The sequence below is a fragment of the Camponotus vicinus genome, unplaced genomic scaffold (genome assembly GCF_025532165.1).
Source record: "Camponotus vicinus isolate PSW18456_S1 unplaced genomic scaffold, iyCamVici1.0 SCAF_13, whole genome shotgun sequence".
Taxonomy (NCBI): domain Eukaryota; kingdom Metazoa; phylum Arthropoda; class Insecta; order Hymenoptera; family Formicidae; genus Camponotus; species Camponotus vicinus.
In genome coordinates this window covers 11,406,158-11,423,762 of record NW_028141949.1, presented here as the reverse complement: position 1 = coordinate 11,423,762, position 17,605 = coordinate 11,406,158, and the positions used below count along the sequence as shown (strand labels likewise).

Below are 17,605 nucleotides of genomic sequence, written 5' to 3'. Positions count from 1 at the left end.
TTGTGTTCGCGTAGTAAATTAATAGTGAAAATGAAGTGTACTCTGATCCGCCCATCGCTTCGCCGCGCGCCTAGTATAAGATTACAGTGGGACGACTCTCGTCGCCGCGCGCTTCTACTCACGCAGATTGGCCGATATTCTTTATTTAATTTTTCGTTAATTATTGCGAATATTACAAAACAGTACAAGTCCTTCCTTCTTAATTTGAGCCAATCTACCTCCTTACTTCGTATGGGTCAAAATTTCCCTGACACCCTGTATAATATATATATATATATACATATATATACAGGGTGCGCCAAAAGTCTGGATACACCTAAATATCTCACAAACGGTGCATTTTAGAAAAAAATGTTTCAGGCAAAAGTTGTTTGGTTTCGAGGGGGCCATAAGACGGTACCATTGGTTTGACCTTGAAGAGTCATTTGAAGGTCACGTGAAGGTCACTTCAATTTTTTTAAACGGAACACCCTATATATTTTTGCACACTCTTGTAGCTTATCTCGAGAGCTTTCCAAAACACTATAATTAAGTACCTTTTCGTTAAGTACTTTTTGAGTTATGAGACTTGAAATAATTTCTTAATTTTACATAAACCGTAAAATATCTTGTAAAATATTTATTTTTCGATTATCTTACCTTAATACTTTTACGTACAAAATAATGAGAGGAATCAATTGGTGTAAAGAAAACACATAGTTGTTTTGAAGAAAAAATATGTAATTTGCAATTAACAATTCCATATTTTTTCTTAAAAACAACTATGTGTTTTCTTTACACCAATTGATTCCTCTCATTATTTTCTACATAAAAGTATTAAGATAAGATAATCGAAAAATGAATATTTTACAAGATATTTTACGGTTTATGTAAAATTAAGAAATTATTTCAAGCCTCATAACTCAAAAAGTACTTAACGAAAAGGTACTTAATTATAGTGTTTTGGAAAGCTCTCGAGATAAGCTACAAGAGTGTAAAAAATATATAGGGTGTTCCATTTAAAAAAATTGAAGTGACCTTCACGTGACCTTCAAATGACTCTTCAAGGTCAAACCAATGGTACCACCTTGAAACCATACAACTTTTGCCTGAAACATTTTTTTCTAAACTGCACCGTTTGTGATATATTTAGGTGTATCCAGACTTTTGGCGCACCCTGAATATATATATATATATATATATATATATATATATATATATATATATAATTATATTATATATATTTATATTTGACTTGTAAAATAGATATATTTATTTACCTTGCGCTCCAATTATCATACCTTACTGGCTCTTGCGAATTTTTAATTAATAATTTTATTATTTATTATTTAACTTGCACTTTATTATTTATCACTACTCAAAATGTGGTTAATGATACATGTCACTAATGACACATATGACACATGTCATTAATATCGCAAATATCGCAAAGCGTCATTAGCGCAATCTTCCGTCGAGAGTAGGAAATGTACGTTTTCTCTTTCTATGTGTTGTGTACGTGTGCGTTGATGACGATGATGATGATAAAGACGTTTCTTAATTGAAAATTTTCATATTTCGACTTTGCGTTATGATATCTCCGTTTATAGATCACGCAGCACAAAAATAAAGATACTTTCTTTATACAATTCAAACCCGCTCTATCGATTAAGGCTAGTAAGAATTCGATCCGTTCAGCCGTTATTGAAATCCGATAATCTGAGTTACTCTCAACTGTCCGACTCGCGTATAGATACACGGAGTGCCGCGCTAATACTTCGCATGAACTTGGCGCGAGACACTACCGTGTCTCTTGATCTCAAAAACAAAAAATTTTTGAAAAAAAATGTATCAGACGAAAGTTTTAAAAGTTTTATTAAATGGTCATACCCGTTTGACTTTAAATGAAAGAGTCAAGGTCTTAGGGAGTTCAACTTTGTTTTCTTAAATGGAACTTCCTATTTTTCATCGCACGTTTTTATAGCATCTCAAGAGTGTTTTCCAAAACACTATAATAAAATATTTTCTTGTTAAGTACTTTTCGAATTATGAGGCTTGAAATAATTTCTAATCTTTACATAAACTACAATCCAATTGTACTGAAATAAATCTTCACTTGCTTTTATTTCACTAATATTGAAATACTAATATTAAAAATATATATTAAAGTGTATATATATATATATGTGTGTGTGTGTGTAAAAAAAAAAGATACATATGAAGAATAAGATATTTTAATAGATAGTTTATGATTCGCAGTATCTTTGTTCTTTCTATATTCTTTATATTTGCTATATTCTTTTTAAAGAACATTATTTATATTAGAATTATTTTATTGAAAAAAAAAGATTATTTTGTTTAAAAAACTGCACATTTCAGTTAAAATCATCTAATACAATTCAACGCACATATAATTTATTTATTTGATACTCACTTTTAATCCTTCTTCGAGAAATTTATAACACAAATTTCAAGTTAAATTGCAATGAAAAATTGCACGTTAAACTTTGTTGCATAATGACATACAATTTTCAGTTCTGCATTTATATATATATTTGCATAGATAGTCTATTGCAAAAGTTGCAATTAGGTTGGTAATTTGTTGGTTGCAATTATTTTTAAAACTCACAATATGGTATCATGCTACTTTAAACTTTAATTGCACTAACATAAAAAATGCATTATTTGCAGTAGATAATCTATTGTAAATGTTGCAATTAGTTGATAATTTGTTGCGAAAGAATTTAATATATGCAATTTTATATAATTATTTGACTATTTTACATACGTACATATACACACACATACATATATATATATTCTTTCGCAACAAACTTGTTCGCGATTAAACGACAAATCTCGTTACTAATTTCAAATTCAACTTCCTTGCGCCTTTCAACCTTCATCCAAGTAATAAACCTCATCGAACGAGAAGAATAACAACGACACGCTCGAATCTTATTAATTCTGTTTATATCCCGGGCTACTCGAACAAAGCATGAGAGAGCGAGGAACTGTAAGCAAACTGAAACTATTATCAGTTTTTTCAAACGTAATCGCTTAATTCTCTCGAAGTCATGCTCACAATCAGTGAGCGATATAGACAGTCGAGATTTATTCGCAGAACCGATCGGCCAGCTTCCGATATCTCTCGCTTTCTCATTCTATAAGGTCTAAATCAAATCGCGACATTTTCGGCGTCTTAGCGCTGCCGCCCTTGCGCTCTAGCTTCGTGGATTTTCTCACGTTTTCGAAGAAAATAAAATCCTCCTTCAAAAGGAGTTGCGATTTTCTTTCATCCCCCGCAAGATCCGAGAACACATAATTTTGCGCTTCGCGCTCAATCGTGGGTGAGTGCCGGCATCGGGAAAACGGCGTCGCGGTTGCCTCCCGAACATTTTGGTCCTTCGAGCCGGATCGAAGCGCTGAAGAAAGGAAAATTCGTGACTCAAGTGACCTGCAGTTTCTCTCATCATGTCTCAGCAGCTCACAGCTCAGCTAGATCTTCAACGCATAATTGAGCGTTATCTCGAGAATTTTAAGAAGATTGGCAAAAATAATCTGACTCCAGCGAAGATTCGATCCAGAATATCGTCCCTAAAGGAGAACTGGACACTCTTCAGGAATGGACACTCGATTCTGACAACGACGATTCCAGCGACAGAGCAAACAGCGCTACCCTACTTCAAGGACCGCTGTTTCGAGACGACTCATGCATATTACCTCGCTGCCCTGGATTATATGTCGGAATGTCTCGAACCATACGTGAATTCGGACCAAACTCTTAATGAGTCTAAAGTGCGTCCAGAAGCATCCGCTTTTTCGTTATCGCACCTTCCGCCCATTCAATTGCCTCCGTTCGACGGCAAGTACGATGAAAATGAATGGGAACAATTTCGAGATCGATTCACCGCGCTTATTCGCGATAACAACAATCTAAACGATTTCGCTCGCATGCACTTCTTAGCTTCTTGCCTAAGAGGCCGCGCTTTAGAGTGTATCGCTAACATATCCATTACTGCCGATAATTTCGAAATCGCGTGGCAGGCATTAATATCGCGCTATGAAAATAAACAGCGCTCTCTTCACGTGCATCTCTCCAAATTGCTCAATCTGTCCGCGATGACTCGCGAGTCAGCTTCCGAATTACAGACGTTACACGATCAAGTGAACCTCGCCGTAAGTTCTCTGACGAATCTTAATAGAACTCCCGAAGAGTTGTGGAATGATACTCTTGTTCACCTCATCGTACAAAAACTTGATTCGGTGACACGTAAAGTCTGGAATTTTAAGGAGAGTGACAAAGCTACGCCGCCTTCTTACGACGATCTACGTCGATTTCTACAAAACCGAGCGAGCGCCTTGGAAAACTCCGCAGTCGGGTCAGGATCGAAAACTAGCTCTAAAGCCTCCGCTTCTTCGCGCGTCCACATCGCCACGACAGCACACTCGCAAACGAAATGCCCATTGTGCCAAGCGTCGCATTTTATTAACAAGTGCACGACGTTCGTGAGCATGAATCCGAGTCAACGTCGTGACATCGTTAAAAAATATAAACGTTGTTTTAATTGTTTAAGTGATAAGCACGCTGTAACGGAGTGTAAAAGTAAATATTCATGCCGCGTCTGCCGCGAAAACCATCATTCCATGCTGCATTATGACTCGGGTTCAAAATTAAGCTCATCCGAGATCGTCTCGTCTAATTGCTCGCTACCTAAACCGTCGGAAGAAAAGACCGAAATAAATTCATTACAATCTTCGATTCAAACTAGATCGCAGGTATTACTAGCGACCGCCTGGGTTACAGTACGTGTCCCGTCGGGACGCACCGCCGTCGTTAGAGCTCTCCTCGATCAAGGCTCCGAAATGACCTTCGTGTCGGAGAACTTAGCGCAAATTCTGCGAGCAAAACGCATTCGCATGCCGGTATCCGTTACCGCCGTCGGTGGTATTCATGCCGGCACCTTTCGACACGCAGCCCGAATCTTTATTTCCCCGCGTAATAATCTCAATCCTTCATTCTCCACAACCGCGCTCATTTTGGATGCCTTAACTTCCTATATTCCCAAGCGAAACATTAACATCTCCTCGCTTTCTCAGTTCTCAAATTTACCATGGGCAGATGCCGATCCAACTAGCCCCGACCCTATTGATATTATTATTGGAGCCGACCTGTACAATGATATAATTATCGATGGTATTCGGAAAGGAGGTATAGGTCAACCGCTGGCTCAGAACTCCGTTCTCGGCTGGATTATATCAGGGCCCGTCGGTCCCACCGCGACCTCGTCTCGATTTTCTACGAACGAGCACTCCATTAGTTGCTCATTTTCGTCCATTTCCGCGCACCACATATTTTGCTCCCCCTCGTTGGACGAAGCACTTCGTCGTTTCTGGGAAGTCGAGGAACTTCCGCGACAACCTATTCTCACTCCTCAAGAAAATCAAAGCGAAGAGCATTTTTGCTCTACTTATTCTCGCGACGTTGACGGACGATACGTCGTTCGCTTGCCTTTCAAGAAACCTCCTCCCCTCGATATCGGTCATTCAAAACTTCGTGCAGAACAAGTGCTCAATACAGTAATTCGTAAACTCAACGACAAACCTGATGTAAAAAAGGAATACCGCGAATTTCTTGCCGAATATGAAGAACTGGGACATATGCGACAAACTTCAATGCTTAATACTCCGAGCCGTCAATTCGTGTATCTCCCTCATCATGGTGTTATGGTCCGCGAGAGTAGTTCCAAACCACGCGTCTTCGCGTTGTTTTCAACGCCTCAAGCGTTACTTCTAACGGTACGTCCCTGAACGATCATTTACATTCCGGCCCGAAATTACAAACCAATATCACCTCAATTATCTTACAATGGCGCCGATATAAATACGTTTATTCATCTGATATCGCGAAAATGTATCGTCAAATTCGGATTGACGAGCGGGATATTAACTATCAGCGAATTCTATGGAAATCGTCCCCGTCTGAAGCTATACGCGAATATCAATTGCTTACGGTTACTTATGGCATGTCATGTGCGCCGTTTCTTGCTCTCCGCGTCTTGAGACAACTAATCGCTGACGAAGGCCAACATTTCCCTCTCGCAGTACCAATTTTACGCGACAATATTTACGTAGATGATATTCTCTTCGGAGCTGACAACATGACACTCATCCGACAATCACGCGATCAATTAAACTCATTATTAAAACGTGGTGGATTCGAACTAAGAAAATGGGCAAGTAACTCGCCAGCCCTTCTCCAGGACATTGACACAACCCATTATGAGTCAGCGAGGACACGATCATTTGATTCAGAAGACCAAATCAAAATCCTCGGGATCGGTTGGAACCCCGAAAGTGATAGTTTCGTATATAGAATATCTCTCGAATCCCCTGTTCCGGCTAGCAAACGCTCAATCTTGTCAGCTATCGCCAAACTATTCGACCCGTTAGGCTGGGTTACCCCCGTAACTCTTAATGTAAAAGCTCTAATGCAGCAATTGTGGAGAGTCAAAATAGGCTGGGACGACGCGCTTTCCGAGCCTCTCGTCACGAAATGGAGAGACATCTATTCTCGGCTAGCACATCTCCGCAATCTCAAAATCCCTCGTTGGTGCGGACTCGGACCGGAAACGAATCACGTTGAGATTCATGGATTTTCTGACGCGTCAAATTCTGCGTACGCTGCCGCAGTTTATATCAGAATCGTTTCTCCTTCAGGTCAAGTCTCGATTACCTTACTCGTCAGCAAATCAAAAGTCGCACCTCTTAAACCGCTCAGTATACCACGTTTAGAATTATCAGCTGCCTTATTACTCGCCCGACTTGTAGAATTCGTTCGCGCATCAAGTGGGTACCGTGACTATCCGTACTTCTGTTGGACGGACTCCACGATCGTACTCGCGTGGGTAACACAACACTTCCCGCTGGAAAACATTTGTTGCCAACCGCGTTAGTGAGATTCAGTCTCTGCTCCCGAATGCAGAATGGCGACATGTTTCCAGCGAAGACAACCCCGCTGACTGCGCTTCGCGCGGAATGTTTGGAGACGAAATTATCAATCATGAATTATGGTGGCACGGTCCTTCGTGGCTGCGATCAGATTCCGCTCAATGGCCGCGCACCGATATTAATCTTCTCCCAGGCACTCCTCTAGAGGAAAAGTTCACTTCGTTGCAGTGCGTTCAAAAAAACTACCAATGGGATCTTGCTTCCAAATATTCGTCGTGGCCTAAACTAATTCGAGTCACCGCTTACGTCATTAAATTTCTAAGACTTTGTCATCGTGATCACTCTTGTCGCGAACCTAGTTCTGTGCTCTCGTCACAGACGTCGTCTCAATTTCCCGCTCCAAACAGCATCGCGCTAAATTCCTCCGATTGCATCAGAGCCAAAATTTTCTGGATCAAAAGGATTCAAGTCGATGTTTTTCCAACAGAACTTAACGCTCTGTTAAAAAATCGGAGTTTATCGTCGCGCAGCTCTCTGCTATCTTTACGACCATTTCTAGACCGAGACGGAGTTCTGCGCGTGGGAGGACGGATTTCTAAAGCACCTATGCCCTTTTCCTTTCGACATCCTATACTACTCTCGTCACACCCGTTAGTCACCCTCATCATACACCAGACTCACCTTCGAGCACTCCATGCCGGCCCACAGTTCACCCTGAATTTGCTACGTCGAGAATTTTGGGTAATTCGCGCTCGGAATATTGTAAAATCCGTCATTCATAACTGTGTCACGTGTCGACGCGAGCGAGCTGCCATTCCAACTCAAATAATGGGAGATCTTCCAGAGCCTCGAGTCTCCGCCGCGGTTCGCAGTTTTTTGCACTGCGGCCTCGATTATGCGGGTCCCGTGCAGGTACGTGCGTCCGCCGGACGCGGGATCACTTCGCGTAAGGCCTATATCTCGTTATTTATATGTTTAGCTACAAAAGCCATCCATTTGGAGCTAGTTAGCGATTATTCTACTCAATCATTTTTAAACGCGTTTTCTCGTTTTTGCGCTCGTCGCGACCTTCCTAACACGATGTACTCGGACAACGGGACAACTTTCGTCGGAGCCGACCGAGAATTACGTAAGGCCTATCGATTAGCGGTGAGAGATCCGAGCTTTCTCAATTCAACGGCCTCCGATAACATTACGTGGAAGTTCATTCCCCCCTCGGCTCCACATTTCGGAGGTCTATGGGAAGCGGGCGTACGCAGTGTTAAAACTCATCTACGTCGCGTCCTCGACAACAACATGCTCACGTTTGAAGAGTTCTCTACTTTATTATGTAGAATTGAAGCGTGCTTAAATTCACGACCCATCTTGCCTGTGTCCGAGACGCTCGACGACTACGAAGTTCTAACTCCGGGTCATTTCCTAATCGGCTCTGCGCTCACTGTAAACCCGGAACCATCCTTGCTCGATCTAAAGGAAAATCGCTTGTCGAGATGGCAACTCCTTCGCCATATCACTGAAAGGTTTTGGAAACTCTGGAATAACGACTATATCAATACATTACAACAAAGAGCAAAGTGGCGAAAGGTCAAGCCGTCAATTGCTATCGGGCAGCTAGTTCTATTGCGCAATCCGACGTTGCCGCCTTGTAAGTGGGAACTCGGCCGTGTGACTCAATGTCACCCGGGTTCCGACGGCTTCGTGCGAGTTGTCACAGTTAAAACTGTTAATTCTGAATTTAAACGACCCATTGCTAAAATCTGCGTTCTTCCCGTTACGAGTGAAGTCATGAGCAATTAGCACCTTTGTATCTGTTAAACAAGTATAAGTCATTTCGTCTCTACATGTGAATGTAAAACTGTAATTTAGAATTTAAGTTCATTCTGTCTCCATTTAGTCACGGCGGGCGGTGGCCTTAAAATTTACAGTCTGTCTACGCGGCATCACTCTCGCCTTTGTCAATAATGTAATAAATATACGTGATTGTCTCACTTCATTAACGACTCTCGGAACGATCATTCCGAGGCGGGCGGTATGTTCGCGATTAAACGACAAATCTCGTTACTAATTTCAAATTCAACTTCCTTGCGCCTTTCAACCTTCATCCAAGTAATAAACCTCATCGAACGAGAATAATAACGACACGCTCGAATCTTATTAATTCTATAAAAAATTAGTTAAAAGGCTACAAGGACCAACGCAATGGTGGAAATATGCAAAAAATAATAAAACGGTTATTACAATAAAATAACCATATGAAAATGTTTATTTAATTTGAACATGACAAACGCCGCGTTTCAATCCAATTCGGATCCTTTTCAATGTCGACTAACAAAGTGAATAATAAACATTAAGATAAAATTAAAATTAACGGTCATAGGAGAAATGTAAATAAGTTTCGGAACAACGCAAAGTCAAAAAAAGTCAAAAAATCGGAAGCAAATATATGTACAATAACGGAAAATTTAAACCGTCAATCACAAAAAAGGAAAGAACGCATCGCATTAACGTATCGCCACAGAAAACCCGAAAGCTCGTACCGCATACCACCAGTATACCGTTAAAAACGAGATGATCCTCTCCAAAAAAGCCGGAAGGAAAACCCACATACAGGTCCATGACCATTTCCAAAAGAAAAAACAGTCAAAGATGCATAAATCGATGACCAGTTGGAAACTTGATGGTCCAAATATGTGCGAGTAAAAGCTTAAAAATATGACACTCTAAAAAAGAAAAACAAGACAGAGCAATAATTTAACAAACAATCCGGAAACTACTTGAGAGAATCCTTCATATAAAGCAAGAGTAAAGTTAATATAATAAAATCACATACCGGTCTCTAAATTTGAAAGTGATCTCAAATAAAAAAATCGAACACAAAGGGAGAGCAAGTTAAGCACAACTTAACGTTCCAATCAACAGAACCGAACTGGGGCACATGGGGATCACATATAGCCAAGAACGCGAAACATCAAAAAGAGGGGGGGGGGAGAGAGAGAAGGGAAAGGAAGGAGAGGAACAAAACGTCACAGAAGGAAAGAAGACAGAACGAAGGAAAAATTTCAAATAATCACTGCGAACATTTTTTTATAATGGGCAAATACATCTTATCCAAAAATTCGGTATCGCTCTGAATGTTAAGGCCATGGTTCTGACCAGAGATATGTAACATCTCAGCAATTAGCCTCTTTTTATATCTAAGTTCCTCCTCCAAAATGGAAACATTCTCCCAATCAAACTCATGTCCGTTCAATCTATGAAGAGACACAACTGAGAGAGAACCAGAAGATTTATTGATATCAGAACGATGTTCTTTAATTCTGGTCAGTAACTTCCTTTTAGTTTGTCCCACATATGAAGCATCACAGTCTAAACAACTAATTTTATAAATGACATTCACGTGGTGGAATTTAGATACCGGATCCTTGTACAATCTAATAAGGGATTTTAATTTGTTATTGACTGTATATGCCAATCTTCTGTTCGCATAACTCTTGATGTTGGAAACAAAACCTCTTGGAAAACTTGAGGAAAAAGGAATGGTGAAGAAAGGAATAAGAGAGGAGGAGGATTGAGTGAGAGCAGTTTCGTTATTGTTCACGTCAGAGATTAAAAACTTTAATCTTTGAGAAATAGTGTGAAAAATAAATTTAATAGGATAACCATTGCCTAATAAAGTCGAAATAATAAAAGAAAAATTCTCATTATGAAACCGTGGATGTGACAGTTTAAAAATTCTATCAGTCAATCCAATGATAACTCCTTTTTTATGTGACAGAGGATGGTGTGAGAAAAATGATAGAAATCTTCCTGAAAAAGTCGGTTTCCTATACCAATTAAATTCAATATAGTTATTGTTGATTATGATAGTTGTGTCCAGGAAATTTATACTGTTGTTGTTTGAATATTCAATGGTAAACCGTAGTCTATTGTGAAGCGAATTAAAAACCTGGAAAATATGTTGGATGTATTGTTTAGGAGCAGCAAGAACAATATCATCAACGTAGCGAACATAAAAGGGAAGGAAAACAGGAAGAGACGAAATTGCTCTGTCTTCCAAATCAGACATAATAATATTCGCTAAGATCGGGGAGAGAGGAGATCCCATGGGAGTGCCAAAAATCTGTTTATATATGACATTGTCAAATTGGAAGTAGGTGGAGTCCATAATAAGATTTAAAGAAATCAAAAATTCCTTATAAGGAATGTTGATGTTGTTTTTAATTAAATGCCATCTTTTAGCAATTCCTCCAATAACCAAATCTAATGGAACATTAGTAAAAAGACTCTCCACATCCAATGAGACCAAATCGTACCAATCATCTAAGAACACATTGTTAAGTCTTTTAATCAATTCAAAGCTATTCGCAATATGGCTATTCGGATTAGGTAAATTTTTGTCTAACATGTTGTGAAGGAAAGACGCTAGCGAATAAAGAGGGCTATTAATACAAGAGATGATGATACGTAACGGGCAATCTTTCTTATGGATCTTTGGCAGTCCGTAGGCACGTGGTAAGATCCCATCTGTACTCAATAGCGCTCTATAAGTACCGTTAGAGATGTAATCACTTATTAATTCTGTTTATATCCCGGGCTACTCGAACAAAGCATGAGAGAGCGAGGAACTGTAAGCAAACTGAAGCTATTATCAGTTTTTTCAAACGTAATCGCTTAATTCTCTCGAAGTCATGCTCACAATCAGTGAGCGATATAGACAGTCGAGATTTATTCGCAGAACCGATCGGCCAGCTCCGACATTTTCGGCGTCTTAGCGCTGCCGCCCTTGCGCTCTAGCTTCGTGGATTTTCTCACGTTTTCGAAGAAAATAAAATCGTCCTTCGTATCAAAAAGAGTTGCGATTTTCTTTCATCTTCCGCAAGATCCGAGAACACATAATTTTGCGCTTCGCGCTCAATCGTGGGTGAGTGCCGGCATCGGGAAAACGGCGTCGCGGTTGCCTCCCGAACAAAACTAATTTCCAACTAATTGCAACATTTACAATAGATTATCTACTGCAAATAATGCATTTTTTATGTTAGTGCAATTAAAGTTTAAAGTAGCATGATACCATATTGTGAGTTTTAAAAATAATTGCAAATTCTTATAAAGAATATACATAGAAAGATATTTTGTTATTAGAAATTGTTTAATTCAAAATAATATAAAAAGCATATAAGAATTGATCAATATAGTTATTATATAATTTAACATATAAAATGAAAAAGAATTATGACACACACACACACACACACACACACACACACACACACACACACACACACACATATATGTATACAATTGTGTCAAATACACAAACATTGCATTTAAATACATTAATAATTTAAGCAATAATTCTTACAAAATTTTGCATAAATAATTCTTAGACAATTTTGAATAAATAATTTTTTGAGAAAGATGCAGATGAAGAAAGAAATTTGTATAACGAAACTCCTTAATGTATATGTATATTATATCATTATACTATTTTTTAATATAACTTATAAAAATAATTTCAAATATCTAAAGAATTTTTAATTAAATACAAGCATTTTTACTGTAGACAGAGAAAACGCAATTAATAGCGACAATTATGGACATTAATGTCAAATAACATTGTCTAACGGTAAAAACTCAATAATAATGCTTATATAATAATAATGCGTATAATAACCCAGACAGCACACATGTCCAAAAGATATCTAAAAGACGACTTAAAGACGTCTTAAAGTCGTTTAGACGTCTTTAAGACATCGTTTGGCCTTTTTATGCTATCTGGGAATAATGCTTAATAACAATTATCAGCATCATTATCATAATAACCATAATGGCACCTATGAAATTATCAAACATGACAAACATATAATAGAACCAATACTTATTGTATGATAAAATGATGGTTGAAACGCTATAGTTGAAAATGATAAGTTATAAACTTATATTAAATGCGATGTTAAACTATAAATAATACATAAATAAGTAAAATATAAATAATATTATATGTAAGTGCTGAATATATATCTAAATTGGAACAAAATTTGTATAAATTAAAACTAAATTTGTATAAATAAAAACTATAATATAAATATAAAAAAACATAATCGAAATATTTTAGACACAACTTCAACATTTATCACATCGTTTTTAATTATTATTTAATTTACGAAAAATTTAAGAGTAAAATTTGCATGAAATATGCATTATTGTAATCACTCTACAATATAAGTCTAAAATTTTACATTCTGAATCTCTCACATTTAACTTTTATGTATACTTATAAATTTTCAAAAATAATAATATTAAAAAATTAAAAATTTATTTAAAAATTGAAAACTGAAAATTAATATAAAACAAAAAAGTAAAAAAAATTTTAATTAAAAAAACGGCGCTGCCAATAAAATTGGCATATATGCCAATTAAATATATATTTAACAGCAAATATAATTGCTGGACATTTATTATTAACTCTTTTAAGATCTTCTGGATCTTCAATTAATAATTTAATTATTATAATTCTCTTATATTATTTTCACAAATTATACTTTTTACTTTAGAAATTTCTATGAGATTTATTCAAGCTTATGTTTTTTCTATTTTATCAACTTTATATAGTATGGAAATCTAAAAGATTGAAATATTTCTAATTATTAGTCTAACATTTAAATTTAATGACCTAATTTCTTTAATTAGGTCATTAAACGCGGTTAATGATACATGTCACTAATGACACATATGACACATTTCATTAATATCGCAAATATCGCAAATAGAGACCCTCTAATAATCAAAATTGGATTCCTTATTTCGCGACTCTTATTAAAGGGTCTCTAATCGCAAAGCGTCATTAGCGCAATCTTCTGTCGAGAGTAGGAAATGTACGTTTTCTCTTTCTATGTGTTGTGTACATGTGCGTTGATGACCATGATGATGATAAAGACGTTTCTTAATTAAAAATTTTCATATTTCGACTTTGCGTTATGATATCTCCGTTTGTAGATCACGCAGCACAAAAATAAAGATACTTTCTTTATACAATTCAAACCCGCTCTATCGATTAAGGCTAGTAAGAATTCAATCCGTTCAGCCGTTATTGAAATCCGATAATCTGAGTTACTCTCAACTGTCCGACTCGCGTATAGATATACACGGAGTGCCGCGCTAATGCTTCGCATGAACTTGGCGCGAGACACTACCGTGTCTCTTGATATACTAATTATAAATTGAATGCACGTGTTATGTTTAGCAGACATACTAATTTTATGCGAATAACCTATCATATTACAAACAAGGAGAAAAATGAGATCCAAGCGCAGAAGAAAGAGAGAGAGAATATTTTCGTAAACATATCTTTGTTAGTTCTTTTTTTAATTTATCTTCGGCAATTATTAACAAAAATTATTTGCAAAACCGCTTTTTGCTCTCATTTTCCTTCTTATTTTTATATTATTTATTTGAGCTTTTTTATTTTTATTATCTGCCTATTACGTTTCTACACATACACTTTTTTACCTTCCGAATAAATGGATCCATATTCTGCGATCCTTCGCGATCTATCTCATGAATGTTCTCCCATTATATAGGATCAATGCGCGTGTCAGAAAGTATGATCTACGAAGAACACGTGCCATGAATTCGAAATGCGAATCTTCCTTCTCTTTTGTTTTACAAAGATTCGTTTCGTTTCTTTTTAAGTGCGAAAAGTATTTTTTTCTTTTTCAATTGTATTTTTAGAGAAATTTTTAAAAGTTTTTATTTTAGTCGATGATAATTAACAATCATAATATTAAAGAAATTAAAATATTAAAATATTAAAGAAATTCTTTCAGTGATTTATTATTGACATCTCGAGATTTAGATCTTTAGATTTTGATCAATATTTGCTAATTTTTTACAATATAAATGCAAACCATGATTGTTATCATTTTTGGTTTCTTAAAGCTAGAATTAAAATGTGCTTTTCCGAAAATCTGTGCTCTCATTATTTATAAAAAAGTGTTGTTATATAAAAGATTGATATATGTGTAGTATATATATATTTGTGTAGTAGAGTATTATGTGATTCATATATTTACACCACGTTAGAAAACTCACTTTCTATCAATGCTTTATCCAGAGAGTTTGCTCCGTTATATATAACATGATGTCTATAAAAGGAAAAACCAATCTACCGAACCATTAAACCTGCTTGATTTGAAGCCGTTGGCATCTCTTCTCGTTTGATGTCAGAATGGTTGCTGAAAGCTCAAGCGTTGCCACTAATTCATCTTGCTGAGAAACTTTCATCTCACACTAAATTAATTTTTTTTACTTTTAACAGCCCATAAGAATCAAATTGCTTCTTTAATATACTGAATCGTGAATTATATTATATATATATTTATATTTATTTATTTATATTTATACATGAGTTTTATATACATATTTTTCATTCATGTATAATTATATAACATCTATCCTTTTTACAAAGAAGATTAATTAGAAGCACCATAATAATTATTCTGTCTTACGTCCAAAATTATGTACTTAATGAAAACGAGGTCGATCACTCAAGTTAACCGTCAATTTCTCGTTGCACAATTGGACCTGCAAATGACGAACTTTCCTCGCTTCGTTTATGTTATTATAGTTTTATTCGCGTTTCGCACCGTTATTTCGCTGAATCCCCTTCAATTTGCACAGCTCGTACAAATACTCATAGAGACCATCGTACACCAATTATTTCATTACAATCAGATCCCGGAGACTAATGATCGCAATTTGTCTGAGACCTTCAGAGGTACCGCACGCATCTAAATACGTCGATGACCCGTATGTAAAATTTGAGAGCCCGAAGGCAGAGATTTATTTTCGAGCGCGAGAGGAGCAAATGGAATTAACGAGCGCTGCATATAAAATGACTTAAGGTGCGCTTCATTATATTTCGCATGTCATAGGACACGTTGATTTTTAAACTAAAACGAATAACACTTATAAAAAAAAAAATTACGTTCAAATTGTACTTACTCTATACAGTGCTGGGATTTACTTGCAACTTTCGGCCAGATTTCTTAGCTTATGCCTACTGTTCCCCTCTTACCGCTCGCGCCGCTCGTAACTAAGGAACGTTCAGGAACGTGCGCGTCACAAATATAATGTGTCTATTAAAATATTAAAATTTAAATCAGAATAGGTTTGGGTTAGGTTATATCTTCCGGAAGTGGAGCCCCTCCTACGGGGGGGCGGAACCTACTGTCTCCAAGCATGTACTTTGCAAGATAAAACGAAGTTCACATGGGTTTGCAACTTTTCACGCGAAGCAAGGTTCATCTCAAACCAAATTTTAGTTTTAAATTAGAAATAGGTTTAGGTTAGGTTATATCTTCCGAAAGTGGAGCCCTCCCATAGGGAGGGGCGGAACACACTGTATTTACGCATGTATATTTCACCTTGACTCTTAAAACGTACATAATGTCTAAAAGTTTGTCACGGACGACTTCCGCGAACCACCGGCGGATAGTCGCAGCCGGGATCAGGATTCGGTTTGTTGGGCAAGCGTATCAAAAAGTACATATTCGACATTAAATAAATCTGTTTTAATTTCCCTTAGAAATTAAAACAGATTTATTTAATGTCGAATATGTACAAGAGAAATGTGAGTGTAAGTGTGTATGTAAATACAAACGTGTATGGTGTATGAATGTGCGATATAAATGTACGGTGTGCGATGTGTGAATGTACGGTATAATTGTGCGTTATAAATGTACTGTTTACGGCGTGTGAATGTATTGTATAAATGTACGATAAATGTACGGTGTGCGGTGTGTGAATGTACGGGACAATTGTGCGGTATAAATGTACGGTGTACGGTGTGTGGTGTGTAAAAGAATACCGTGTATAATTGCTCGCTAAATCGCGCGATTCGGAAATGAGAATGCATTTAAAGGCTTCGCGTAATGCAAAAACGCGTCAGCTGTTCCGATTGAATACGCGGTCGATGACCGCGTGACGTACGCGCACTGAAATATATACTAACTGGAATGAGCGCTGGCGTACAAAACCATTGTCTTCGTGCGTGACGAGAGAGAGGTCCCAAGTTCCTCGGTTATCTTTGTCTAACTTACATTGTGGTCAAGAGTGGGGAGGATACAGTCCGAGCAAAAAGTCACACAAACAAAGATAGAATGACACTTTATTACACAATGGTGAAATACTGTTGCATTTGCAAGGAAAAATGGACATCGGACAAAGATATATCCTTTTTTCAGGTAATAAAATTTTCTGAAATATACAAATATAACCTGTAATAGTTTTCTTAAATATTGGATTTATTAATTCTATGTTTTGTACTTATAATTTTCCAAAAAATGAAGATATATTAAAGGAATGGATACGTGCTATACCAACAGTGAAGCAATTTCGATCACATTTACGAGTGTGTCATACTCATTTTCATAAATCAGATTATTGTCGGATCAGTAACAAACTCATATTAAACAAAAATGCAATTCCAAGTATTTTTCCACAACCTGTATTGTTGGATATCACCAACTGTTCATATGAGATGACAAGTAATTCAGATAATGAATCATTCTTAAGGAACGAAAGTATGCCGTCTTTAGAGAATATAAATATAAAAATTATTAAAAATGTCAGACTCGTGAATATAAAATTAAAAGTATAAATTGGTATAAGTGGCAAT

General features: G+C 36.9%; 1 protein-coding gene across 1 annotated transcript in view; it reads right to left on the bottom strand.

Annotated features, from left to right (window-relative positions):
• The window catches only part of LOC145963855 (cytochrome P450 4g15-like), a 28,293-nt gene extending 11,372 nt beyond the window's left edge, over positions 1 to 16,921 (bottom strand). Inside the window, exon 1 of the mRNA XM_083086133.1 lies at positions 15,931 to 16,921. The gene's annotated coding sequence lies outside the window, so the exon portion shown is untranslated. The remainder of the gene's footprint in view (positions 1 to 15,930) is intronic.
• Between the last annotated feature and the right edge of the window lie 684 nt (positions 16,922 to 17,605).